Source organism: Microtus ochrogaster, chromosome 5 (assembly GCF_000317375.1).
Source record: "Microtus ochrogaster isolate Prairie Vole_2 chromosome 5, MicOch1.0, whole genome shotgun sequence".
Taxonomy (NCBI): Eukaryota; Metazoa; Chordata; class Mammalia; order Rodentia; family Cricetidae; genus Microtus; species Microtus ochrogaster.
In genome coordinates this window covers 50,872,359-50,900,067 of record NC_022012.1, presented here as the reverse complement: position 1 = coordinate 50,900,067, position 27,709 = coordinate 50,872,359, and the positions used below count along the sequence as shown (strand labels likewise).

The following is a 27,709-nucleotide window of genomic DNA, read 5'->3' as shown; positions in this document are numbered from 1 at the left end:
AGGTTCACGTGTACCCCAGAGTAGACCCCATGTGTGCATCTCTCTATAGGTTCACGTGTACCCCAGAGTAGACCCCGTGTGTGCATCTCTCTATAGGTTCATGTGTATCCTAGAGTAGACTCTGTGTGTGCACCTCTCTACTGGCTCACATATACCCCTAGAAAAGGAGTTTGTTTATTGTACTGAATAATCAAACAATACTCTGTAATAATGGAAATTTAGATTTTTGTTGAGTTTTGTTGTTGTTGTTGTATGTTTGTTTGCTTTGAGACAGAATTTCTCCGTCAGCCCTGGCTATCCTGGGAACTCACTCTGTAGACCAGGTTGGCCTTGAACTCAGAGCTCTGCCTTCCTCTGCCTTTGGGATTGAAGGTGTGTACCACTACCACCTGGCTTGAAAATTTAGATTTTTATCTCCTCCCGGAAGTCTTCTAGGTCTGCACCAGACCAGAGCCATCTATTGTCAGATATGTTTGGAATGCCCACCCTCACCCCCACCCCCATGGTGTGCGTGCATGTGTGTGTGTGTGCGTGTGTGTGTGTGTGTGTGTTCTCAGCCTATGAACTTCTTGGGCCTAGACTACATACTCTGCAGGTACATGTTCTAGGTACATACAACTAGAGAATGTTTAAAAACAGGAGTTGTTCAAAAGGGGCCCCAGATGGCAGTACCAGCACCCAGGGGAAGCTACTTGAAATGCAAATTCTCAGGCCCACTCAGGACCCCTTGCTCAGAAACTCCAAGGGTGGCAGCAAGCTGTGTTTGTTCAAACCCTCTGGGGATGGATATACCTGCTTGTACTAATGGGCAAAAGGCCAGCCCAGAGTCACAGGGTGACCCAGTGACATAACTGAACTGGGCTGGGTCAGGGTGCCAGGCATATGTGGGCCCTTGTGCTCTATTCCTGCCAGTTCTCTTGGGTCCCATTGGGCCCTGGCCAAATCTGACCTTGAAAGGCAATGTGAGGCTCAGCTCTTTGTGTCCTGGCACCAGACAACCATCCTTGCTGCTGTGGGTAGTCCGGGTGAGGTGTGGTGTGGTGGGATGGGGTAGGGTGGGGGCTCTCCTAGTCTAGTTCACAGATCTCAGGACACATGTGGAGCCTGGGCTGGCCTGAGCAAGCCCTCAGGTCCCAGTCAGCAGCAGCTCTGACCTGATACTTGTTTTACTCTGTGAAATGGACCGGGCATCTTTGCTCAGCCTCTCCTGCCTCTTCTGCCCCTGGGCCTGGCAAGTCCAGGCTACACAGAGAGCTTGGGTGAGGCAGACTGAAGGGTAGGTCTGGGTGTCTGCTCACCTCTTCCCTGATGTTTCTCTGCAGGAGTCCTGCTGAGGAGCCCTGAGCCTGGAGTGAGGCCTGAGAGAGGTGAGCCATCATCCCGTTGTCCTGTCTCCTGAAGGCTGCCTTTGCTTCCTCAGCCATGTTGGGGGTGGGAGGAGTTGCTGAGTGAAGAGGGAGAGGTTTGGGAATCAGTTTGGGATTAGGTTCATAGACTACTGACTGAGGCCAGGCTTATGGGGAATGAGAGCCCTTTTGAAGAGTCAGGACAGCAGCCAGCAGCAAGGCGAGCTGTGAGCTAAGAGTAAGCCAGGTGAGTAAGTGGGGCTGGGATTGTGGGCCTGGCAGACACTGGCTTTCTGGATGGTGGGGGGCAGGACTTGGGCTGAGATCGGTAAGCACTTTGAGGGTTTCATTCTCTTTCTCACAAGCAGGGTGAGGCAGAACCAGCAGATTCAGGACAGACACCGAGTCCCTCTCCGGACCCCCAGGACACACCTGTACAACTTTTAAATTTAATTTCCCATCAGAGTCTCAGTGTGTCTGCTGAGTAAGCCAGCAGACAAGACTATGGAGTATGGTAAATCTCAGGTCTGGCAGGGCTGGTAGGGGTCACTAAGGTCATGAACTGAGGGTCAGGTTTAACACCTCTCTGTGACCTCCCCGCCCCCATTTTCTGGTGGGTCAAAGGGGACTTCTGAAAATTAGTCCTCCTGGATGTTACTCTGTGTAGAGAAGACCATGCACATAGTTGGTGCTCAATAAACGGTAAAACACACACACCAGTTGCTAAGCAACCGAGATGTGGGGAGAGAGTGATGACCTGAGGGTCAGGGAAAGCACAGTCTTCTGCAGCTGAGCCCTCTGCCAGGCCTATCACTCCAGAGCAGAGGTTCACTCTGTGGAGGGATCCAGGCCGCCTGCCTGGAGGAGGGGCAGTAATTGTTACTAATTTGCATGCTCAATCACTTCTTTTTAAGTCTTCAAGAAACCTTTCCAGACTTTAATTAGCTCATTCGTCTTAGCAACAACAATCTTGGAAAGGAGCAGTTTGTTCCTTTCTTAGAGGTGGGGGAGTCAAAGCTGTGGGTAGGGACGGGAGCCAGTGGTGCGGCAGGCTGCGGCCTGGGTCCCTACTCCTAGCATGCAGTCACGGGGGTGGGGTGTGTGCGTGCGCAGCAGCTGGGGATGTCAGATCCTAGAGAGAGTGGGGGTGGACAAGGGGCCAGGCCACAGTCATCGGGGCTCTTCTGTCCTTCATGGATGGGGCCTGCTTATCTCTCCTTTGCATCTGGACCCTGCCAGCCCTTCCTGCTCTGGTGTGCCTCCTCTGATAGGGCATTTTGCCTACCTCGTTTGATAAGCCACCCTTGGTGTCCCCTCCTAGGGTGGCTGACCAGCCCCTGCCCTGCTTTGTTGTGTGCACTTAGGCTATCAGTACTTGTCCGGGTGGGACTGGCGGTGGCCACTATTTATGGGAGAGGATGGAAATGGGCAGGGAGGTCACTTGAGGAGCGCACAGATGTGGGATTTGGAAAGCATGGCTATCGGGTGGGGCAAGGGGGCAGGGAAGAGGGGGGTTCAAGTCTATAGCGCTGTCAACATTGCTGGATACAGCTTCCGAGCAATTAGTGGGCTGGCCCCGCAAGACCTCTGAGATAGAGAAGACTGCATGCTGGGCAGTGCCCAGTGAGCATGTGCGTGCAAGTGGGCTGAGGAAAGCCTGGGAAGAGGTACTGTGGGAATTCAGGAGTGGTTACTTGAACAGGAGCTAGGGCAAGAGGAGACGGGTGGGGCATGTGGGGTGTGTGGCTTCCCTCTGCAGTCAAGGCTGGGCCTGAGTTGTGCCAGGCTTGGACAGTGCTCCGATTTGGCCAAGCCACACAGGTGCCACAGGAGGACACCTGTCTGAGGGGACCAAAGGAAGTTTGGTACAGACTGCTGAGCCCAGGAGGGTCAGTGACAGGATGTTCAGCTGGTGGGGTTGCTGGCACTCTCAAGGCCATCCTTGCTAAGTGGCTTTCCCGGCCTGACTCTGTGGGTGGGTCTGAGCTACTGACCTGAGGCAGAGTCACATTCCCCGCCAGAACAGGAACAGAGCAGCGGAGGAGGGTGTTAGGCCAGTGTGCTACATTTTTAGCTTTAAAAACTTCTTCTGTGTCTGCTTCAAATGCTGCTTTCTTTTTTTGGTTTTTACCTCAATTCCCCCATCCCAGCAGGGAGACCCCATTGTCCTTTCCTGACAGGCTTTTCCAAGGTCTGTGGCAGGGGATGGAGGGGCATCTGAGATACACAGCCCAGAGGGGAGCCCTCAGGCTCTGGGTCTGACTGCTTGGTTTCACACCCTCACCACTTAGAAGCTGGATGACCTTGGGTGTGTTTCCTAGAGTCTCTGGGCATCAGTGTTGGTCTTCTGTGATTGGGTGTCTGCAACACAGCTGTTGTCACTACCAGTACTGGGACTGTGGCTCCTTTCAATAGGTGGGCGATAGGGTCAGTCCAGGAAGGAGTGAGGGATGTGTGGGTCATCACCCTGGGTAGCATAGTTAGGGTGGGAAGGTGGCTCTTGCCTCTCTGCCTCCCTCTTGGTGTCAGTTGCTAGGAAGCTTCCATGAGCACTGCTAAGCAAGAGATTCGTGGCGTACAGTTGGACAGCACCTGTCCTTTCAGACACAGATGTCCTCAGCCAACAAGGTAGAGGCAGCACGAAAGGATGGAGTCTGGTGCCAAGATGAAGAGACTCCTTTTCGCGGATACAGAGAGGTGTCCCTGGTGATACTGAGGTGGGGCTGAGGGCTCTGACCCACCGAGGAGGGAGAAGAGGGGACAAGAATGACACCTTTCACATGGTGCCCAGTCTGGGTTCTTCACACATCAATGTTCCTCTGGGGTAAGGGTTTCCCACATGCATAGTGGGGGTGACATATTGGGAAGGTGCTGACCCCAGGGGCAAAGAGCATTGAAGCCATCCAGGTCGTGGGCTTCAGGGCCCCAGGAACAAACACAATTTTCACTTCTGGCTCTAGGTGTCCCAGATAGTTACCTGTATGGGTGGGGATGGACATATGTGTGGGGTATGATATTCCTCCCCAGCAGGGAGCACTGAGCAGTGGGCAGCTTTCTTCCATCTTCTGCAGTGTGAGCCCTGAGTAGCTCCCGCAGCCCAGCCTGGTACCTGGATCCTGTGCGCACTCCCTGTACCTGCCTCCTCACCCCACCCAGGCCCTCACCACCTGTCTCCCTGGAGAGGCAGGAAGATGCAGTAGGAGAATAAGCATCATTACGGCAGTGTATGTCGAGTGTGGCCAAGCATCTTTCTCCTGTCACCTTCGTTCTGCAGCAGAGGAAATTCAGACCAGTAGTGACTGGCCCAGAGTCACACAACTGGCCTGGGTGGTGGGACCCACTGCAGTCCAGGTCTGGTTTTGCCCTCTGGAGTCTCTGACAGGTGAGAACCTCACCCCAGCCATCTTTTCCATTTCTGCTGTGGCCAGGCTCCTGGGAGGCGCCATACACACATTATATTAGCTTCCCTGCCACAGGCCCTTTCTGACCCATGTTACAGATGTGCAAGGTGAGGCCAGGAAGGGACTCAGGCTTTTCTGAAGTCAGGTTGTCGTTCATCCTCTTGACCTGCTACTCCAGAGAATCTGGAGACAATCTGGCCAGTCCTTCCACTGCTATAAGTGATGCATATGTGTCCCGCTCTACCCCGGGTCTGGGGACTGCCTACGCACCTGGAGAGAAGGCAGAGGCAGGGTCAGTCTCTACTCTCAGGGGAGATATGCAGGGGCATTTACCTGTCTTTCTGCTGTCAGAACCGCCAAGACGGCATAGGTAGCTGCTAAGAACCTGGCCTGTGCAGGCAGTTGTGTGTCCTCAGGCGTATGATTTGAAGTCTCTGCCTCAGTTCCTCCATCTAAAAGGGAGAATGACAGCAGTTCCACTCTGCAGGCCTGTTAGATGGTTGTTAGTCAACTTAGGGAAGTAATAGCAGAATGCCAGAGACTAGACAATGTGTGCCTCTGTGTCTGTCTGTCTCTGTGGTGTCTGTGCAGGCATAAGCACTCTATACGTCTGGAGTCCAGAGGTCATGTCGGGTGTATTCCTTGATTTTTCTCTGTGATTTTGTTTTGTTCTGTTTGTTTGCTGACACAGGTTTCTCACTGAACCTGGAGCTATTTCGGCTGTACTAACTAGTTACCAGGTTCCTGGGATCTGCCTATCTATCTCCTCTTAGAGTTTACAAAACACCATGTCGGGCTTTACATGGGTACCGTGGACCCAAACTCAGGTCCCGATGCCCGCACAGCAAGCACTCTCTACCCATTGAGCCACCTCCCAAGCCTGGGACTAGGTTTTTTATTTACCAAGAAAGAGATAGTTGAATCTGTCAGCACAGGCCTATAATCATAGTTTAGAGGCTGAGGCAGGAGGATCACGAGTTGAAAGCCTGAGTGAGGACAGGTCAGTCCAGGCAATTTACTGTCTCAAAATAAAATAACATTAAAAGGGCCGTGGATATAGATCAGTAGATGAGTGCTTATTTATCATGTATGAGAGCCCTCAGTTAATTCCCAGCACCAAAAAAGTGGGGAAAAGTCTATTTTCTATAGTTCTAGAGGTGAGGATGCCAAAACTGAGGGGGCTTGGAGACTGGAGAGAGCGTTCAGGGGTAGATGACTTGCCTAGCATCTGGATTTGAATTTCTAGAATAAAAACAACATACACACCCGACATGGGCTCTTCTGCTGTGTCATCCGGCAGAGCCATCCAGAAAGGCACATGCTCACGACTATGACAACTCCCAAAGGCTCTGATTCCACACTGTTGCTTTGGGGATCATTGCCAACCTGGGAACTTTAGGGACTCATCCAAGTCACAACATTCCCTTCTGGCTTCCCAAATCCACACTTTTCTTATAGGAACAGTACATTTTCTCCATCCCAAGACCCCAACTTGTTTCCCTTGAGTCAGACATGGACAAGACACAGGGGACAACCGGCATCTTCCAGCCCTGGGAAGACCAAGCAAGTGGCCCACTTGCTGTGACAGTCAGGCCTCGAGTGGACACTACATCACCAGAAGGAGAAATGAGCATAAAGAAGCCACTGGTCCCAAGCAAGTCCAAAATCCACCAGGAAGTCATCCTTCCATTTTCAAGGTGGATGGTAATCTCCTTTGATGTCATTTGCCGCGTCCTGGCCACACCAGGGCAGGGCTTGGGCCTCCAGAGCTTCAGGCAGCATGGTCTGGATAGTTTTGCTCCAACCAGCCAGCCACCTCACAGGTTGGTGTCTCGTGTCTGAGGCTTCTCCAGGCTGGGCTGGCTGCGCTCTAGTGGTCCTCTGATCCTAGCTGGTTGGAAGCTGCCTCAGTGCCTCTTCTTTTGTAGGTGTTACCTGAATTGGAGCTCTCTGGGGGCTTTACCTTTGTGACAGATCTCTGCTGGGTGCCCATGGCTTTTGCAAAAGCTTATGACTTGTAACTTCTGAAATGGTAGGTTGAGCCATACCTGGGTCCACTGGAGACAGGACTGGGACAGTCATCGGGTTTGTGCTGATATCTGGGTAGAGGAGTCCTGAGGTGGTGAAAGGCTGTGATGGCTGAAGCACCTTTCTGGTCCTTATTGTCTGTAGGGACAGATCGCCACTACCCCTAACAGCTCACACGGTCACTTAGCCATTCGCTCAGCGCTCTTTCCCAAACGTGCTTTCCAGGCTCCAGCTGCCAGGCTGAAGGGTCTCAGGTTTACTCCTGCCTCCCTCTGGGCGCTCAGTTCCCTCTTCCCACTGCCTCTTCCTCCCTGCATTCTGCAGCATGATCCATCAGACACCAAGCAGAGCCCTGAGCACTTTGGTGCTCTTACTTCTTCTGCTGAATGTCATAGTCCGTTGTCCTTAGGTGCACCTCCCACAAAGTCCAAGGACACAGACGTAATGCAAGTCCTTACTGTAACCAGGGTACATTTCCCCTTGTTCCAGAACCTCCTTCCCTGTGCCCTTTGAGTTCCCAGCAGAATGGTCCTTCTCAGCCACATTCTGGAGCATACACCTCCATTCCTCCCCCGCCTTCTGTTCACTCTTCATGGTGATGAAGGCCTTTCCTGGTCTCTTTCTCTAAACCCTTGTGCCATCCTTTGCCTCCAGTCCAAAGTTGCTGCCCCATCTCAGCTCTGGGGCAGGGCAATGTCCCACATTGCTGGCACTGTCTGTCTTAGTCCATTTAGTGACATGGTTCCAGAGTAATTCAGAAAAAAAGACGTTTCTCTCTTTCATTTCTGGAGTTTAGAAGCTTGAGGTTGGAGGTTCTGTGCCTGAGGAAGGGCTCCTAACCCATCATGCACAGGCGAGTGTACACATGATGCTGCACATGTCAAATGTACTGGTGAGCCTGGACCTGTCAGGGGTGCTCTCAGGGCTATAGACTATCATACGGTGAGCACAGGGGTCCTCCTGGCTCATCTGTGTAACTAGACATGGGACCCATTCTAACCTACTTTCATCCACCCCGACTCTTGTCCAATATATCAGCCCTAGATTTCCTATCACCTGACCCAACAGCAGTCCGTGAGTCTGGGGTAAGGGTGGAGGGCGGACATTTCATGTTTACTGTGTGTTTGGGGCTATTTACATGTGTGAGGAAGTACTTGCCCGTGCATGCGCCTGTAAGGTCCGGGGTCTACCCTGGGTGTCTTCCTCTGGTGCTCTCTGCCATACTGTTTTAGACAGCGTCTCTCATTGAGAACTTGGAGCTCACCATTTTGATCAAACTGGCAGGTCAGGGGTCCCCTAGCCTGTCTTTGTGGCCACTGCTAGAGTTACAGGCATGTACCACCATATCCAGCTTTTATGTGGGTGCTGGGGACCCAAACTCAGGTTCTCATGATTATGCAGTACGCACTCTACCCACGGTTCCCACGTATTTATTTATAGCCATTTTATGCCATTGTGTATTTGTGAAGGTTTCCAAGCACATGTGTGACGATGCAAAGATAGACGCAGTCTGTTGTAGGGAAGAAGACCGTAACAGAGAAAATGGAGACATCAGAACATGGACTTACGGAGTAGGGCGCTGGCTGTGATTCTTGGGGGCCAAGGTGAAAAGGGAAATAGGGGTTATGTGCTTGTGTTGCCCACAAGAGAAGAATGGCATAGAGACCCCGAGAAGGATGGGGTTTTCTAGGAAGAAGGGCTGCTGGGGACAAGGACATGGCAGTTTCAGCCCCGCCCTACTGACCACCCTGATTGCCTGAGCTGTGGAGAGGGAGGTTTATGTTGCAGCTTGAGGTTGGGACAGGGCACTGGAGTCCTTGGATGGAGCTGGGCAGAGACCTAATTGGTGTTTTGTGATCTAGTTCTTGGCATCTGGGCCTGGGGAGGCAGGGTGTGGTGAGCACTGTCCCAGCAGGCACCCTCTGAGTTCTGGCTTGCTCCAAGAAGAAGGAAGCCCTTTCTCCACAGGGTACCCTGCTGCCCCAAGCAAAGCCCATCTTGCCAGAGGTGCGGATAGGCCTTAGTTCCCAATTCCCTGGCCCCTGGCTCTGTCTTGCTTACCTAGCTGGACTTGGCCATCTGTAGCTTGGACCCAAGCCAGCTCAGCTTCTTTCCTGCCTTCATCAAGAACCTCTGCACTCCTCTTAGCCTGGGTCTGGGCTCCAGGCTCATACCGGAACTGGCTTGGCCCTCTCCAAGTCCCTTCCATAGGTGTTCAGGGCCTGGGTGAGCCAGTTTTACTTCCCACTGGTGCTGAGTTCCTCAAAGGTTGGTGGACATCCCCCACCTTCTGTCCAGTGCTATCTGGTGTGTGTGTGTGTGTGTGTGTGTGTGTGTGTGTGTGTGTGTGTGTGTGTATGTGTTAAAGCCTTTCAAAGGAAAGAGGGTAAAGAGAATAGAGCATCAACATTATAGCCAGTGGACTTCCAAGTGTTCAGAAAGTCTTCCATATACATGGCCAAGACCAGACCTCGAGGCAGCCCCAGAAAGTAGGACAGCAATGGCATAGCAATGGTAACAGCAGAGGCTTCCAGGCTCCTGCTGGGTGCCAGGTGCTGCTCTGAGCATTTCACAGATATTTATTGGCTTAATCCTCACCACACCCTGTGAGCTGTTATTACAGACGCACAGAGAGGTTAAGGAACTTACCCGAAGGTAAATCATCCATAAGGGGCAGAATAGGGGCTTGGAATCAAGTGGCTTGGACTCAGTGGAAAGGGAAAAGGAAGGGGCCCACTACTTAGAATGTCCTGGTCCTTTTGGTAACTGACTCCTTTAGTTTAGGAGAAGCATAATGCCTTCACAGTCCCTCCATGTTGTGGCACATGACATGATTTTCTTCTTTTAAAAGAAACATACTATTCCATGCTGTGGGCATATCCACCGTTCATCTGCTCACCGGCTGATAGAACTGCTCCATCTTCCTGCCCCTCCCCTCCACTGCTGGAGTTAGTCACATGCCACACATCCAGCTTTTACGTGGGTTGTGGGAATCAAGTAAACACGAGTGGGCAAATGTCTCTTTAACATCTTCTCTTAATTCTTTCGGATATCTAACCAGAGGTGAGATTGCTGGTTCTTTCGATAATTCTATTTGAATTTTTGAAGGCATAACCCCTCTGCTACTTCCCAACTGCCTGCTCCTAATTTGTATTTCCACCAACAGTGTGCAAAGCTTGAATTTCACCACATCCTCGTCAGCTCTTGGCTAGCACTCTCCTCTTCTGTCACCCCGGTTTTGTGTTTTTGAGACAGGGTTTCTCTGCATAGCACTGGCTGCCCTGGAACTTGCTCTGTAAAGCAGGTTGGCCTTGAATTCAGAGATCTGCCAGCCTCTGCCTCCTGAGTGCTGGCATTAAAAGGCACGAGCCTCCACTGCCACTTTTTAAAAAATGTAATTTGATATTATGTGTGTGTGTGTTTGTGTCTCTGTGTGTGCATGCTTGTGTGTGTATGTGTGTGTGTGTGCAGGTGGTCTCGGCACACATGCCATGGTAGTTGTGCTGAGGTCAGAGGACAGTTTTGTGGAATCAGAGCTCTCCTTCTGCTTTTATGTTGATTCTCAGGGCTGAACTCAGCTTGCCAGGCTAGCAAAGCAAGAACTTTTACCCTCGGAGTCATTTGGCTGGCCATCACTACTTCTTTTGTTTCTTTAGGTTTGTTTGTTTGATTTCAGAAGAAGTTCTCATGTCGCTGGCCTTGAACTTGCTATGTTTCAGAAGATGAACTGAACTCTGGATCCTCCTGCTTCTCCCTCTCACTACTGGGTTGTAGCTTCAGGCTGCCACGCCCTCCACAACCACAACACCACTATATCTGGCTCGTTTCTTCCTTTTCTGAGTAGAAGCTTTTAGTATCATATCCAAGTTATCACCAAATCCAGCTTGTAGACCTCTATCTGCTGTCTTGTGGAAGTTCTGTGGTTACTGGTCATATATTTAGGTCTTTCCTCCGTTTTCAGTGGCCATCAGTGCTTGCTCCTTCTTCTCCATATAGTGTCTGAGCATCTCAGTCCCTCCCTGAGGGCAAGGCCGTGTCATTTCCTCCCAGATGATGGCCGTTATTCTGGCCCTGAGTTCCTCCTTCCCAGGTCAGTTGTGGCTCACAGTCCACCAGGATGCTGTGAGCCCTGCGAGGATACAGGCTTCTCCTAGCCCCAAATGTCCACTGCCATGGGTGTGGACAGGAACTCTGTGACAGGGTAGAGGCCTTGGGAGTTTTTATGCAGAACCAGCAGCCCAGAATCAACTGGACACTTCGAATAATGCTTCAGTGAGCACTCTTGGGCTCTGGCTGAAGTCACACGACAGTTCAGAGTCCAGCACATACTATTGAGAGGTGGCTGGCTTTCATCTTGGTACTCAGCCAAGTGTCACAAACCAAGGGGAACTTTGTAGTCAGAAGAATGGTCTGTACTTGGGCTTGAAGGTTTGGGGTGGGGATGGGAGCAGGGCAGGTGGATGGCCACTGGCATTCCCTCGCTGTGCTGTCCTGAACTGCCAGGTTTGGCACTCTCAGGCCATTGGCCATGACCAGGGATTTTCAAGCCAGCTGTTTAATACAGGAGTCCACATTGCACTAGAGTTCTGGATCTCCCAGCTCGGACAGGCACAGACTCTATCTCTGATGGGGCAGCCTGAGAAACAGGGTTCACAGGCTTTGCCTGTCACTTTCTGTGTGACCTGGGCAGGCCTGTCTTGCCGAGGTCTTTGGTTTCTCCACCTGTAAAATGCGCATTGTTTCCTTAGGTGTAAGGGTTAAAGAAGATGGTGTACTTAAATCTGTGCTAGTGGAAAGAACAGACAGAAAAACTGACACTCCCAAGTGCACAAGTCTCTAGTCTGCTTGGGCCCTGGGACAGGAAGCTGGTGTAACTCACTGACCCAACTCTCAAAGATTCACACTCAAGCTGGCTCTGGACATCCTGGAGCAACCCGGAGTCATGAGGATGTATGAGGATGTGGTTGTGGGGTAGATCTCTCTGCCACGATACTCCACATAGTCAGGGTGGTCTATAGGGAGGCCCAGCTCAACTCTACAGCAATGGGCCACAAGGGCCTACCCATTGGCAACCTAATATTTGCCATTTGGGAGGCCGTGAGCATCCTGGAGACCTGTTAGGTAGACTGTGGTCAGAGACAGAAGCTTGACCACAGCCAGTTGCCTGTTTGAGTGGGGCTCTGATCAAGGGGTGTGGGGAGTAGGTACTCACTGACTTGGAAACTCGGGGACCACTTCTTAGTTAGGGATGCCCACCTTCAGGGACATTCTGAGCTTGCCTCCCTGGCTTTAGAGTGGCCTGTGCTAACTTCATCTCCATTTTACAGACGACACAAGAAGGCACCCTTAGGCCGTCCCAGCTTCTGGCTTTCCCATGGAAATGACGTGGACCAGACAGACATATTTGATATGTTCGGGATATAAATGGTGCCATCTGCTAAGGAGGCCAGGTGTATTCCAGACAGCTAAGGTTTCTTGTCCATTCCAGCCATTTGCCTGTCCTCCTTGAATCAAGCCTCTTGGGCACTCCAGGCCTCACAAAGAGGGGACAGCAGGGAGACAGCCGCCTCGAGTGCGCCCGAGGGTGCTGTCAGAGTTGAGTGTCTGAGGAAGCAGGCAGCTCTAAGCAAGCACATGGTGACTGACTGGACGAGAGAACCGGGCCTCCCCTTCCGCTCTGCTCCTGCTCAGGGCTGCGAGTGGGAGAAGCCCTGGGCAGCTGGGTTTTGTGCCCACTATATATAGCCAGGCTCAGACACGCACAGCGGCTATTTCTGTGTTCCTCCTCCTACTGAGGCAGGGGGAGGGGAGAGAAAGTAGTCCATCTAAAAATATAACCGGGAAAAATATCACAGCGCCGAGCCGCAGAGTCGCACCCGAGATCTGTCTCCTTCTCTCGCCTCCGCCCCCGCGCCCCTTCTTACCTCACTGCTGCCTTGAGGGCGCCATCAGGCTGTGGCTCCTCCTCACCCCTGCGCAGCTTCCTGGTGCCCAGTGGGTGGGGGTGGAGCTGGAGAAACTGAGGCCTAGAGAGGTACGGCTCCAGTAGTGGGCCTCAGGTTCTTAGCGTTATCTTTTCTAGCCCCTTTTGATACCCTAGGGACAGTCTGCTGGCTGTGGCCTCAGAGGACTGGCGTCAGGGCTCTGCTCTAAGCCTCGGTGTCCCCTTAACGAAGAAGAGGAGCCTTTCTGTAGCAGAAAAGTGAGGAGAGAATAACAAAGCGTGCCGGACCCAGCCCCAGGCGCCATGACTACCCCGGTATTCCCCACAGCCCGGGTCTGTCCCCTAGCGCCCAGGAGGGCAGTGCACCTTGGCGGTCAGCGGACAAAAACAGTTGCTGGGGATCAGAGTTGCCCCGGAAGGCAGGGGCGTGAGGTTTTCCGGAGCTGCCTCAGGCTGTGCCCTGCTGTGTGGCTGTGTGTCACCCACAACCTCCTCCAAAATGGAAGCGATGGTTCCTGGATCACACAGCTGAAGTGGACGGTTGAGAAAAGAGCCTGCCCCCCACCACATATACACACTCTGCACTCCCAAATAGGCAGGTGTAGACACCTCACCTACGGTTTTGTCTTCTGTGGATGTGGGAGCCTCTGTAGAATCTGGGAAAGCTCCCCTGCAGACCACCCTTCCTGACACCACCAGCATGGCTGTTTCTGCTCTCTGCTCTTGCCCTAGGAGGCTGGACTGAGCCCACGGGATGCACCCTGCCTTATTGAGTGCCACTGGGTGTCCATGAAATGATAGGGGTGGAAATGTCTGCCTGCTGCTCACGGGCAAGCCAGGGTACGAAGCCACGCTCCAGCGGTGAGCATCCGCTCAGGACCAGGGGGCTTCTACCATGCTTGCTCACTAGCCTCTGCCACTGGACTACATTTCTGCACACAAAGAAATCAGTGTACATCACTAAATTTTTGAATGGAAAAAAAATGGTGGCACACGCCTTTAATCCCAGCTCTTAGGAGGCAGAGACAGGTGGATCTCTGTGAGTTCGAGGCCAGCCTATTCTACAAAGTGAATTCCAGGCCAACCATGGCTACATACTGAGATTCTGTCAAAAGAAAAAATATCAAACAGTAACAACAAAACAATTTTACATTTTAAAAACGAAATGTTACCCAGTACATGTTACTTGATTTCTTCTTCAAACAGCCTTGAAGTAGGAGTCAGCATTTCCATTCTATAGATGAGGAAACTAGAGGCCCAGAGAGGTTTGGTGACTGGCCCTTGGTCACACAACTGCTAAGTGGCCAACTAAAGATTTGCTCATAGACCACCGATGATCCATTATCTTTTCTCCACCATACAGGGAGCTGGTCTGCCTCCTGCACTCCCAAAGAGTTGCCCTGGGTGGGCTGAGAGTGTGTGTTTGTTCCTGGGCCCACTGACAACGGGCTACAGCAGAGGCTCAGCGTGGCTGTGTGGCATTAGGGCTACACTTGAGGTGGCTGTGCCACGCAGAGTGAGTTGTCTTCTCAGGCCAGTGCCAAGCGCTGCGGAGGCATTAACAAGCCATTTAAAAAGCGCTGACAACACAACTTTGCAGCCTCCCGTTTAAGACGTACTAAAATATAAGCACCTTTCCAGGGAGGAGGCTGCAGCGCGGTGGGTGAAATACGGTGTCATCTGCGAGCGTGTTTCCCTGAGGCCTGGAGTAGTGGCAGTGGGATCAGACAGCAGCCGGCTTCCCCCTTCCTGGGTGGCCCTGGAAGGTGCCAGGTGCTTGGTGAGCCGGTGGAAGCATCGGCTCTGCCGGGGGAAGTGGAGGGCGGTCCGCAGCTTTAGGGGGATTTTATGGCTGTGGGAGGCAGAGGAGATTAACAGGCTGCAGGCTGTTCATTTCCCAGATGGAGACGCTGAGGCCCAGAGAGTGAGAATGCAAACTTCAGATGGTCCTAAAAAGCAGCCCCAAGCCTAGCCTGAGTCCAAAGGGGCATGGAGCGACTCCGTTGCCTCCCTTCCGCTCTTTGTTCCAGTTCAGACATTCCTGGGACCATCATAGGCCTGAGGTTAGCCCAAGCCAAACACTGAGTAAACAGCAGAGAATAAGCAGAAATACAATCAAACCGTCAAAGAAGAAAAAAAATCATTACACACAAATAGCATCAACAACAAACCGGCACCATCTCTGGCTCTGTGTGGAGCCACAGCCTCACGGTAAATAGTGTGGACTCAGGGTAAATAGTGTGGGCAGAGTTACAAGGATGCATCTACCACCCAGGTACAGATCTGAGGGGGTCTGAGAGGCAACCAATCAGGCCCCGAGAATGGGGGGCTACTTAAGCTGGCAGCAAAGACTGTGCCTATAGGGTGAGTGTGTGCTGAGGGTAGGAGGTGGGGGATGGAAAAATGAATGTCACAAACAGAGGAACTAGCAAGTGCAAAGGCCCTGTGGTAGAAGCTGCTGTGGGATCGTGTGAAGCCAGCATGGCTTGAGCATAGCACTGTGGGGAGGTGAGGTGGGAGACATACCCGGAGGGAGCTTGGGCGGGACTTCCAGGAGGTGCATGAAGGGAGTTAGCTAATGGTCTAGGGAGGGCTGCTATACACGTGGATGGTTTCTGCTTGTTACGTGGGCAGATGGAGTATCGTCAAGATTGACCCTGGGAGGTAGGTAACTGTGAGTGGTTGTGAGCATCAGGCAGGAGTAGGGGCTTGGACCCACTGGCTTTTTCTGTTCTGAGCGTTCTCTCCCCGGCCGTGGAAGCATTTGCCTTCCCAAGGGGCCTGTTCTTCCTTTTCCACGAGGCTGAGAGAGGCCAGTCAAGGCCAGCAAGAGGATCATAGTGAGGAGATCTTTCTTGGAGGCAGCTGGAGATGCAGCTGGGGACAAGAGTGTGAGGTGGAGGGTGTCACCCCGTGTGTGTCTCCTGTGAGGTCTAACCCAGGGAGGAGCAGTGCCCAGAGGGGAAGTGGGGAGGAGGAGGAAAATAGCAGGCTTTTCCTAATTATGACTGATTGTGACAGCTTGCGTCTTTAGTCTGAAAAGTATCTATGGGATAAGGACTGCTTTTCTCAATCGGGATAATTATGTTAATTAAAATGCTTTCTTTATAGCAGTTCTGATTAATAAAAACAGTTCCACTGCTCTCTTTAAACCCTCTAACCTTCTGTCACACGGGGAAGGAGGCCCTTTCTCAGCAAGTTACGGTTCTTCACACTGATTCCAAGAGACGACCTGCTGCCAGGGTGGCCTGGTGGTGGGCCCTAGGCTCCACATGGGTGAGGATGTATACAGGCAGAGGGGGACGGGAGAGGGACCAGATAGGCAGCTGGCCCAGCCACGGGCAGCATCCGATGAGCAGGCCACTGTCGCTGAGTCTGCGGAGAACGACAGTGGCACTGACTTCTCTAAGTGCTAGTTATTTCCTATGGAGAGTAAAGACAATAAACAAGCTCCCGGTTAGGAAAACTTACATGTGGGGGAGCAAGGTGCCTAGAGTGTGTGCAGTGGAGGGATGGGTGGAGCTGGGGATGTGTGCAGCCAGGGGACTGGGGACTGGGGATGCAGATGCTAGGGCTGGGGATAGAAGCTACAGTCCCACAAAACCTAGAGGAAGTGGCTGTTGTGCTCCAGAAGGGAGGGAGTGAGGGAGACAAGCTGTGACAGTGAGCTCTGGGCCCAGCTCACTGAGTCCAAGCCCAGCTCATGGCTCTGACTTCAGCTAGTCTGGGTGCAGGATCACACAGCAGCTCAGAGATGAGATCTTCCCATAATGGGTGTGAGTGTGCAAAGGTGTGCATGTGTGTATGTGTGTGAGTGTGTGCATGCGGAGATGTGTAAAAGGATGTGTTTGTGCACATCATGTATGTAGGAGAGCAGGTTATGAGTGTGTTAGAATATATGTTGATTTATGTGACATGTGTGAATATGTGTTGGAAAGTACATATTGTGAGTGTGTGCATGTGCGCGTGCGCACACACTGAAGCAGTAAGCAGCTATGACAGCAATCTCAGCCCACAGTCTGTGGGAAGATGGGAGGTTCCCCAACAACTTCGGGCTGCTAGAGCTCTTGGGTAGCCAGCAGGCAGGTTTGCAGCAGGCAGAGTGGGGTCTCTCCCTTTCCCTCCCGATCCTCCTTCGCCAGTCCTGTGGTTCCAACCTTGATCCCAGGACTAGGGCTATTGACCTGTGAGAGCTACACCGAGGACAAACCTAAGTGTACAAGAAGTTCGGGCCTCAAAGCGAGAGGAACTTCAGCTGTCCACTGTGCCTTCATAAATGACGACACAGAGCTGAGTTCTCAGTGGAGAGGTCTGCAGTGCTGAGAAGAGATTTTGTGGGTTCTGTGCAATATCCACATCTAACCATCCAGTTCTGGGACATACTCATCCTGCTAGGGCCTAAGACACTACTGAACATGACTTTTGAGCAAACCTCTGGTGCTCTGCCTCTCTCCTCCTCAGATCTCTCTCTCTCTCTCTCTCTCTCTCTCTCTCTCTCTCTCTCTCTCTCTCTCGGTGTGTGTGTGGGGGGGGTGAATGTAGGGTACGTGGTTCATGGGTGCTATGGAACAGCAATAGTTTGGGGAGTCACCGGAAGTCCTCCAGTGATGGATCCACCCAGAGATCAAGTTAGAGCCAATGAGATGAAGTAGTGAAGACTGCCCCCAGATATGCATGTTAAAAAGCCACACACGTGTCTGTACAGAGGCAGGCCCACAGACCATGCACATGTGTACAGTTTTCCAAACACACGCTTGTGTGTACACATGTGTGTGCCAACAGTGGTGCATGTGGACAGGTAATATTCTCCATACACATGTCCCTGTGTACACGTGTACACTCATGTGGCTATACCCAATTCTATATATACACACGGAAACCTCTAGGCCTGGTATCAGACCTCAGAGACACTGGCTGGGAGCCAGCAGGACTCTACATGTGTAGTTTAGAGGGCACTCTTGATGTTGCTTGTCGTCTTCTGTCTTGAGCCAAGGTCTCTGGTTTTCCCACTGTGTATTAGGCTGGCTCGCCCGTGAACTTCTCTACTTCCATCTCACCACAGAAGCACAGGAGTTAAAGATGTTAGTGCTGGGACTGGCTTCTATGTGGCTTCTTGGGATGTGAGCTTAGATCTGCATGCTTGGGCAGCAAGTCCCTCCTTGGATCATTCTTGCTGCCTCTTTCTGGCCACTCTCCTGATTCCCAAGGCTTTGGCAGCCCATACCCTATATTCCAGACACAGTTTGGAGTCTTGTCAATTCCCTGATTCCCCTTAGCAATAATCCTACCCAGCCTCCCTGCTGTTGGAACTGAGGAAACAAGGTTGGTAGATGCCTCTGCTCTGCTACAGGCTGTGGGAGAGCACGCCTTTGGTCTTCCACACAACTGAACACACAACCAGGTTCTCATAGAGTTCCCATAGTCCAGAATCAGGGTCTGAAGAAGACTCTGAGCCAGGCCTCCTGATCCCGGGGAGTTCTAAGAGTGTCTAAGGCCAAGGGGTCCCCATTGCCAAAGAAGGTCATGCTGGTAGGTCCCTAGCCACTTATCGTCAATGAGGATGCGATAGGCTGGCTCCCAGCCAGTGTCTCTGAGGTCTGATACCAGGCCTAGAGGTTTCCATGTGTATATATAGAATTGGGTATAGCCACATGAGTGTACACGTGTACACAGGGACATGTGTATGGGGCATATTACCTGTCCCATGCACCACTGTTGGCACACACATGTGTACACACAAGCGTGTGTTTGGAAAACTGTACACATGTGCATGGTCTGTGGGCCTGCCTCTGTACAGACACATGTGTGGCTTTTTAACATGCATATCTCGGGGCAGTCTTCACTACTTCATCTCATTGGCTCTAACTTGATCTCTGGGTGGATCCATCACTGGAGGACTTCTGGTGACTCCCCCAACATTCATGTCAATCACAGAGCAGGAGCCCTTGGGTTCACCTCATCTGAGGACCTAGTAAGACACCAGAATTTTCCTAAGCACACCAGCTTCAAACTCCGTCCTTCTGGCAAGAAAAGGCCAGTGCCCATGAAATCAGCCAGGGTGGTTTCCTGGAGAAGTTGAACAGGTGGGTGAGAGGAAGGATGGAAGCTATGGGACAAGGTTCGAGGGCAATTGTTGCGTGGCTGTGTGTATTCATACACATGTGTTTCTGTGTGGGCTGCTCTACATGGCCATGAAGTTCTGTCACCATCCCCCAGCACATGCCCTAGCCTTTTGTGACACCCTGAACTCCCTTCTCTGTGCTGGGGTTTCCTAGCTCATGCTCATTCCTCTCCCTGATATTTGATATTGATATTGTATCAGGCTCCTGCTGGGTAAATGACCCTTGACCCGCAGAGAGTCCTGGTTTTGGGTAGAGCAGCCCCGAGTCTTCAGAAGCAGATGCTAGTAAAGAACAACCCTTATTTCTAGATACTGGCGACTCTCCCATGCATGTGGCAGCCTGGTCCGGTAGTATCTGGGCCTGCCCCCCCAGTCTGCTTGGGGCTGCCCCCTCTCACCTCCACTGTATTTACGTGTCTATTTTATGATTTCAATTTTTAATGCCTCTGCTCTTTGAAGACGCTTAATGCTTTCGAGTGGAACATTTCCTTCCAGGACCCGAGCGCAGATTGAGGACAGAGCAATAAATCAACTAATAACTGGAACCTCATTTTCTGCTCCACGGCAGAGAGTTAACTCCTGCCTTGCTGCGCTCCTCTCACTGGCAGCTGCGGGGGCAGCTGAGGGCTGTGCAGGCTGCTGGCCTGCCGCATTTCAGCTTGTTGCTCTGGCCCTCTGTCCTCCCCTTTCCTCCTCTTTTCCGGTGTCTCCCCCACCCTTTTCTTTGGTCACTTCTCCTTAGTTCCCCTTAATCATTATCTTATTATTTCCGTCCTTCTCAGAGCAAATAGGAATAGGGGAAAAGCCTGGAACTGTGGACTCAGGAGGCCCCCAGGGTAGTGTGAGAAAGCATTTGTCAGCAGCTTCTTAGATACCCCACCGTGTGTGACCTGGCAGGGATGTTCAATCCCCTCCAAGAATCAAAGTCACCATCTAGGTAAAGGATCTGTCACAGGGGTGGATCAGGACTGAAATCCAACATCGAGAACAGCCCCGATATCAGATGTGGGCAACCTGAGTCTCCCCTCTTCACTCTGCCTGCAGTGCCTTGGGAGAAGGCAAACAGAGAGGCTGACGTGTGTGAAAGTGGCACTCACGGCCCTTCACTCGTGTGTCACCCAAGTCTGGGTGTGTTCACAAGCATTGCGCGGCTGTGTGTGCATTTATATGTATGTGTTTCTGTGTGTGCATCTCTCCGATCATGGAGCTCCATCGTCATCCCTCAGCCTAACCCCCAGCCTCTCATGGGACCCTGAGCTCACTCCTTCGTGTCTTGAGACAAATGACTCGCCCTCTGTTTCTTCAGTTCCCATCTGTAACATGAAGGGAAGAACAGCGTCTTCCTGCCTGCTCCTGGTGTTACAGGCCTTAGAGTTTAGGAGGCTAAGGAGGAGGAGACAAGGTTCAAGGCCAGCACGTGCTACGTCATAAGACCCTGTCTCCAAAATAAATAGTAAAAGAGAGGAGGGCTGGGGGACATAGCCCATATGCCCTCACCAACACAAACACAGACCAAAATGAAACAAACCAACCAAACAAGCAAAAAAACAGAAAAGAAAGGAACTAGTGTTTCCTTCAGGACTTCACTGTGGAGATTAAGTGACTTAGTTACTAGTAAATGACACTGCATGGAGCCATTACTGTTGGACACACCTGTGGCATGCTCCCTTCCTTAAAGCAAGTGACTATGAGACACCAAAATTACGCTAGGCACACTAGCCTCAGATTCCTGAAGTGTAGGCTGCCTGCTGGCAAGGAAGAGGCCAGCACCCACCACTGGCCCCAGCACAGGAGAGGATGGGCTAAATGTCAGCTAGGTGCCTGCTAATGACAGTCATCTTACCTGTATCCTTCCTGGAGAGGTGAGTCTGCCGCTGAACATGGCCAGGGACATGCCAGCCCATCCAGGCTGCTGGGACAGAGACGGGGTTGGAGCTGATATGGATCTAATCCTGGAGTTCTACTCCACACAGGGCTCGATACCAGTACTGGGGGATTGTAGATGGCTTGCCACGCACAGCATCTGCCCACTGTGTGCTGCCCTGCCTACGCACCTCTGTGAACAGGACGTTCACCACATCCCAAGACTACTTACAATGTTTCATGGGACCCCACTCATTCCATCAGTGTGACAGGCTTAGCCAAACGCTCACAGCCACACCCACCCCTCAGCAGGTCCCAGACATGTCAGACGCTAAGCCAAGTGGCACTGTGTTCACTCCCAGTTCCTGCTCTGCGTGGAAGGGACGGCAGGGCTCCAGTCCATGCACCTGCCGTGTGCCAAGTTGTCCGGTACGAAGCCTGGGACCCTGCCTGGGTCTACAGTCCCCTCTCAGTGGACAGGCCAGTCTCATTATTATCCCAGGCTCCTCGCTGCATTCCATCTAGGGAAGCTGACTCCTGGTATCCAGCTCCTGGGTATCTAAACAGAGGACTCCACCCAGGTACCACTGTAGCATGTTCCAGCTGTGGTCCTCCTGGGGCTATAAACAGGCAGGAGGCAGCTCTCAGCCAAGGGGTGGACATTTTCATTCCATCACATCATTTGGGTACCAGTTGTTGTTTGGAGGAGAGTGAAGTCTGTGAGTATGTGGAGATACATACAAGTATCTTCCCCCAGCCTCACTTTGGGAAGGAGAGGATGCTGGGAGATGCTCATCTGGCCTGACCAAGTACCTCCTGTGCTCTAGTGTTGTGTGGTGGGTGGTGATGGGTACAGAGGATTCCTTGATGGTGCACACCTGTGATAGAGCCTGGGCAGGAAGAAGGAACCAATGAGATGGGAGAGAGGGTCACACGTGGGCATGTAAGGCTCTCAGGGGACCAGGCCATGTTCTCTGTGGGACAGTGACAAGCTCATGGTTTGTCAACAGGGGAGGGTCCTGATTCGTGTTTAGGAAGGATGTTGCTGTAGGAGGGTGGGGGAGGGTGTATAGAAAGAGATGGGGGATTCTGCCATGGGAATCATGAGGGTATCATGGGATGGAGACAGGTAAATGATTTTAGAGCCACCTTGGAGGCAAAGTAGGGCAGAGAAGGAGGCAAAGGAGGACCCTCACTTCCTGCTTGATGTTTTCTGGTCTCCTGGGATGAGAATTGAAAGGTTCTGTCTGGAGGGACAGGTTCTTTGTTTTTAAGATTTATTGTTTCTATTTATTTCATGTATGAATGTTTTGCCTATGTGTATGTATGAGCACCTCATACATGCCTGGTGGCTATGGAGATTCTAGAAATGGGTGTTAGATTCCCTGGAACTGGAATTATAAATGATTGTGAACCACCACATAGTGCTGGGATTTGAACCCAGAGCCTCTGTGTGAGCAACTAGTGATCTTAACCACTGAGCCATCTGTCCAGTTCTGTCTAGTTTGTTTTTAATGATTTCACCCAGAACGGGCCCATGACCTGCTGGATTGGGGGATTAGGGAAGGCTGGAGCATGGGAACATGCCACTGCGCATGGTGTAAGGGCCTGAGCTAAGGTCACCGGGAAGGGAACCTAGGCCTGGGCAGTGGCAGAACTGCACTGAGCTGAGGGAGGAGAAGCCACAGTCGGTTGAAGGAAACACATTTAGGACCAACACAGACAGCGGGGTGGGGGGTGGCACAGTATCCCAGAAACCCGGAGAGGGGCCACCTAAAAGGCAGAGATGTCTGCAGTGACTTGTCCCCTCTTTGAGCCACCTCTCGTATACCTCTAACACAGGGTGGGGCAGGTAGCACCCTGTGCAGTCCGTAGTCAAACCTTGTTCCAACCTCACCGGCTAGACGGCACTCTTGGCTGTGCGTATTTTCTAGAGACTTTTGTGACCTCTCTCCACCACCTCATTCCGAATGAAGCTGAAGCACATGGCAAGGTTGTGAAGGCCACTATACCTCCCATTTCCCCATGGATTCATCCTCCATCTGCTAAATGTAGTTGTTTTATAAGTGTTAATTATAATCAAATTGAATATAACCTGGGGTCAAAATTGTTGCTGTTGTTTTAGAGACAGGATCTCACTGTGTGGCTTAGGCTGGTCTGGAACTCACAACCCTTTTGCCTCTACCTTTCGAGTGCTGGTAGCTGGTAAGTGTGCATTGCCCTATTTGGCCGGAGATTGGTTTATTTTCAACTCAGAAAATTGACGGGCAGTGGTGGCACACGCCTTGAATTCTAGCACTCGGGAGGCAGAGGCAGGTGGATCTCTGTGAGTTCGAGGCCAACCTGGTTTCCAAGAGCTAGTTCCAGGATAGAACTCCAAAGATCAGAGAAACCCAGTCTCGAAAAACAAAAAACAAACAAAAAACAAAAACAACAACAACAACAACAAAAAAACAACAAAATCAACTCAGCAAAATTAGGGGAGTGGACTGCCTCTTTCTCTTTTGAACGGCTGGGGATTAATCCAAGAGTCCTGCACATTCTGGGCATGTGCACTGAGCTACTTCCGCAGCCTTCTTTGTACTTGTTGCTCTGAGATAGCCTTGCTAAGTTTCCAGGTTGGCCTGGAACTTACTCCATTGCCAGGCAGGCCTTGAACTGCTTGTGGTCCTCCTATGTCAGTTTCCCAGGTAGCCAGGATTACAGGACTGTGCCATCTGTCCCCGCAAGGGATGGCCTTTCTCAATCATGGGGGGGGGGGCACCATGCGACCAGTGATGGAAAGGATAAAGGGTTCAGTAAAGACACCGAGATGGGTGACATCAAAAGATGATGATGTCATGATGGGACTGAGGGTTTGCGGGCGACGGGAGTGAGCTTTGGGCAGGCAGTACAACTGTCCTTGGGTCAGGGCTGCCGAAACGTGTGGGCAGGTACCAGGCACCTTTGCTGGCTTCTGCTTCCTCTGTGAAAATGATATGTAGTCTCAGCTCTACATAAACAACATGTAGAGAAGTATGGGGGAAGGGACACAGTGCATGTAGAGAGGCGATAGTAAGCTGCATGGCTGGAGTTGGGCGGTGCTGGGGCTACTTGCCGCCAGAGTCCTAGAGTCTTTCTTGGGGACCCTTTTCTCCAAACATGTGTGGCTTCCCCCACCCTGGGACCTAGGAGGGGTTGGTTCATTTGTCTCTGAGGAGAGAGGATTAGGAAGAAAGTGCTAAGGAGCATTTGAGTGTTAAATACACTGTCGGCTGTGAGCTCTCACCTTGGGCAAGACGTGATGGAAAGGAGGAACTTTGATAAAAGGAGCTGGAAGCTTGACCAAAGGCCAAGGGTAACTGGGCCAGACTGTGGCTTGGGAGACAAGCAGGAAGGAATGGAGCCAAGGTCACAGGGGTGACTAGACAGAGAGCGGAGGGCACTGGCCACCAAGCATGGTTAAGTCACCAAAAGGATGGCAGGGGTGGATGTACTGCAGTAAACCAGAGCTTTCCAGAGGTGGGGGAGCTTGTCAGCCCAGCAGATGAGGGGACATCAACGGTCGGGAGTGTCTGGATAGGAAGAATTTCTACCTGGGTTCTGGGAGGGGGGCCAGGGAGTGTCTGAACATTCCTGGCCCAGCAAAAGGCATCCACAAAACATGGCTGTGTGCCTGCCTCTCAGACGGGAAAACAGAGGCTCAGCGGTAAGCAAGGGTCAGAAACAGCAGACCCTGCCACAGCTTAGAAGGGCTGGTTGGCCCGTGGGTCAGGCAGCAGAGGCCAGATTCTGGCGCCAGTGAGTTGCCGGGGCTTGAACAGTGCCCCCCCCCTTATAGGCCTGACTTTTTTTTATCCCTAAAATAGAGCCAGTTAATGGTGTGTGCTCCAGAGGTGAAGACTGACTGAGAGGATTTTTTTTCCCATTTGGAGCAGGGTCTAGCTATGTAACCTAGGCTGGCCTAAAACTCTCCCTACTCCTCCTGAGTGCTGGGGTACAATCCAACTCATGCATCCTGTGAGCCCTGGGCCAGCCCTGTTTATATGCAGGGATGCTTGGGCTTAGAGAGAGTAATTGACATTGACTTGCCACTGCCCCAAGGCTCTTGTCATCTCTTCTATTCTCCCTAGGGATACCCTTCCCCCTAAAGTGCCTCACGTCCGCCACCATGCATCCTTCTCCTGGTATCCCTCTGGATGGTCCAGCAGCTCCCCAAGAAAGCAGGTTGAGGGAGTCATTCCTCTATGGCAGATGGAAGCTAAGGACAAGGTGGTGTCTCTCTCCCTCTTGTCCCGCTGTGTCAAAGGAGAATGGAATCTTCTGTGGCAGGTAGTCTTTACTGCAGGGGACACAGAGGTGACACAAATGCTGTTCCTGGCTTTAGGCCACAGTCTCAAGGCAGGGAGAAATAATGAGCGAAGATAGTATCATTAACTGGTGGGATACGGGACAAAAAGTGGTTGTTTAAGGGAACAGATTAGGGACTCAAGGTTTCTACAGAAGTAAATAAAGAGGCAGCATCTTGGCTGACAAGTGAAGAGCCAGGTGGGGCTGGGTTTTGGAGGTCTGGAGTTGTTAGTGGCATGGAGGAGAGAGGGGAGCATCCTGGGGGAAGAAGGGAGCTGGGTAGGGAAGGCCCGGAGGGGGCAGGGAAGAGGGCAAGCTGCCAGAGTTAGGGGCCAAGCATGCTGGCTCTTGCAGATGTTTCCACCCCTCTGAAGGCTGGTGAACAGATGCCAACAGTGGGCAACTAGCCAGTGGATCCCCCAAGGCCACACATGCCCCAAGCTGCCAAGAGTTGGAGGGGCTTTCAGTTGGGGGTGTGGAGGGCCAGCCTGCTGTGTGTCCTTGAACTGTATGCAGGAGAATGGGGCCACCCCAGCAAGGTCTGGTGCTCCACGTGGGCTGCAGGAGGGGATCCCTGCTGGCCTTGCAGAATCTCTCCCAGTGACATGCAAGCTGGTCCTTGGAGGGAAGGCATGGCAGAAAGAGAGGTGAAGGCTTAACTTCCTGGCAGAGATGCCAGCGCAAAGCCAAGGCATGGCAGAAAGTGGAGTTTGGGGAGAACCTTTGATTTAGAGAACAAGGTTTTGGCATCACACTGTGATCAGAGAACAGAGGCAGCCCGCCATGGCGGCAAGAGAGAATGCTGTGAACCTCATTAATCTGATGCCTCCGAGTTCAAAGCGACGCCTAATTAGAAGGAGCTGTAACTCTATGCTGGCTGGGTGGCCCATTGTTCCTGCTGGACACCTCACACCAGGTGATTTCAAAGTCTGTTCCTCGGGTCCCTGGGCCACTCAGTGCCAATTAGTCACCATTTAGGGCCAGGCTGCCTGGGTTGGTGAGGCTCTTTAGGTAGCAAGGCTGCCTCAGTCCTACTGTTTGGTTCCATGCTTCTGTAAAGCTTTCTAGATACCAGCAGAACTTTTGCCCTGTGGGAGTGGACTGCAGGGCCTCAGTAAGCTCCTGTCATCTCTACAGGGACAAGGGACCTCTCTCAGGACATACTTTCCTCATTCCTTTGTCTTGGAGCTCTGCCCTCCTTACTACCCCAGTCTAAGGTGCCCAAAGACATCAACTCTGTCCCCTCTATGAGTTCTAGATGCCCAGACAGGGGTCAGATTTGCTTGGACAATTCTGTGGGTCTCTGTCCCCAAGGAAAGGCAGGATCCTGTCTTCTCCTAAGCTGCACCTCTATTATGCACACAGTGGTTGCTTAGTAAAAACTTGTTGACTGGTACAGCCTGTCCCTTAGTATAGTGCCCTCTGAGAAGTTGAGGATTCTATCATAACACACACACAGAGCTAGAGGCCGACAATGGTGCCACTTGCAGGGCTGGGGTGTGTCTTAGTTACTTTTTTTATTGCTGTGATAAAGTACCATGACGAGGGTGCCTTATAGAAGGAAGTGTTTAATTTGACTTACAGTTCCAGAAGGTCAGTGTGCATGATGGCAGAGGGCAGGAAGAGCCGAGAGTTCACATCCTGATCCACAACCACAAAGCAGAGAGTGCTGGGAATTGCAAGGAATTCTGTTCTATTCTATTCTATTCTATTCTATTCTATTCTATTCTATTCTATTCTATTCTATTCTATTCTATTCTATTCTATTCGACAGGGTTTCTCTGTGTAATCCTGGTTGTCCTGGAACTCATTCTGTAGACCAGGTTGGTCTTGAACTCAGAGATTTGCCTGCCTCTGCCTCCTAAGTGCCAAGGATTAAAGGTGTGTGCCACCTCTGCCTGGCCCATGCAAGAGTCTTTTCAAACCTCAAAGCCCACCTCTATGGTGCATTTTCATTCAAACTACCACAGGGTGGCTTGGGAATGGTGTTTTTGTGAGATTCATTTACCTGGGAACCACTGGGTTCTGGGAAATTGGATGTTTCTGCCTTTTAGGTTGCTGAGCCACCACTGAATTAGGGGCACGGAAGATTCAAAAGGAAGACTGGAATACTGGGCCTGCAGTAGGGAGCCACAGGCTAGCTGCCTGGACTCCTGGAGGCCAGGCCTGCTGTTGGCTCCGGCCATTTATTTATGTTCTTGCGTAGATTATCTGTTTCAGTTCCTAAATTTGTGGGATAGAGACAATAACCCTGGCATGTTCTGTGAGTTCAGAAGAGACTAAATGAGATGCTCAGCCTGGTGTTGCTTGCATACCTCTGGAAATGGGACACTCATTCACTCTCGTGGTCACCATTCCCATCCAGTGATAGTGGCAACCATTAGAATGGCCATTGCAGGAGTTTCCTGGGTTGCTATAAGTTTCCATAGAAAACGGTAGTTTTCCAGCCATAGAATTTCCTCTGTGCCATTTTTTTTGCAGGCCATCTGCCTGAACTCAAGGTGATAGACTGGCTGGTCCCTGAAGGCTCCAGGGGAGGTTTTGTCTCACCTTATCCAGCTTCAGGTGGGTGCTGCAACTGTTTGGGTGCTTTGATGTGTGACTGTATCACTTGGCCTTTGCTTCTGTCTTCGTGTGTGTGTGTGTGTGTGTGTGTGTGTGTGTGTGTGTGTGTGTG

At 51.7% G+C, this 27,709-nt stretch overlaps 1 protein-coding gene across 4 annotated transcripts in view; it reads left to right on the top strand.

Annotated features, from left to right (window-relative positions):
- Positions 1-27,709, top strand: part of Lingo1 (leucine rich repeat and Ig domain containing 1) — a 163,211-nt gene that overhangs the window by 50,893 nt on the left and 84,609 nt on the right. Inside the window, exons 2-3 of one of the 4 annotated variants that reach the window (XM_026779140.1) lie at positions 1,323-1,367; positions 27,514-27,597. The exons of 1 other annotated variant lie outside the window; for it this stretch is intronic. The gene's annotated coding sequence lies outside the window, so the exon portion shown is untranslated. The remainder of the gene's footprint in view (positions 1-1,322; positions 1,368-27,513; positions 27,598-27,709) is intronic. 2 more of the 4 variants (XM_026779141.1, XM_026779142.1) reach the window with 2 other exon arrangements.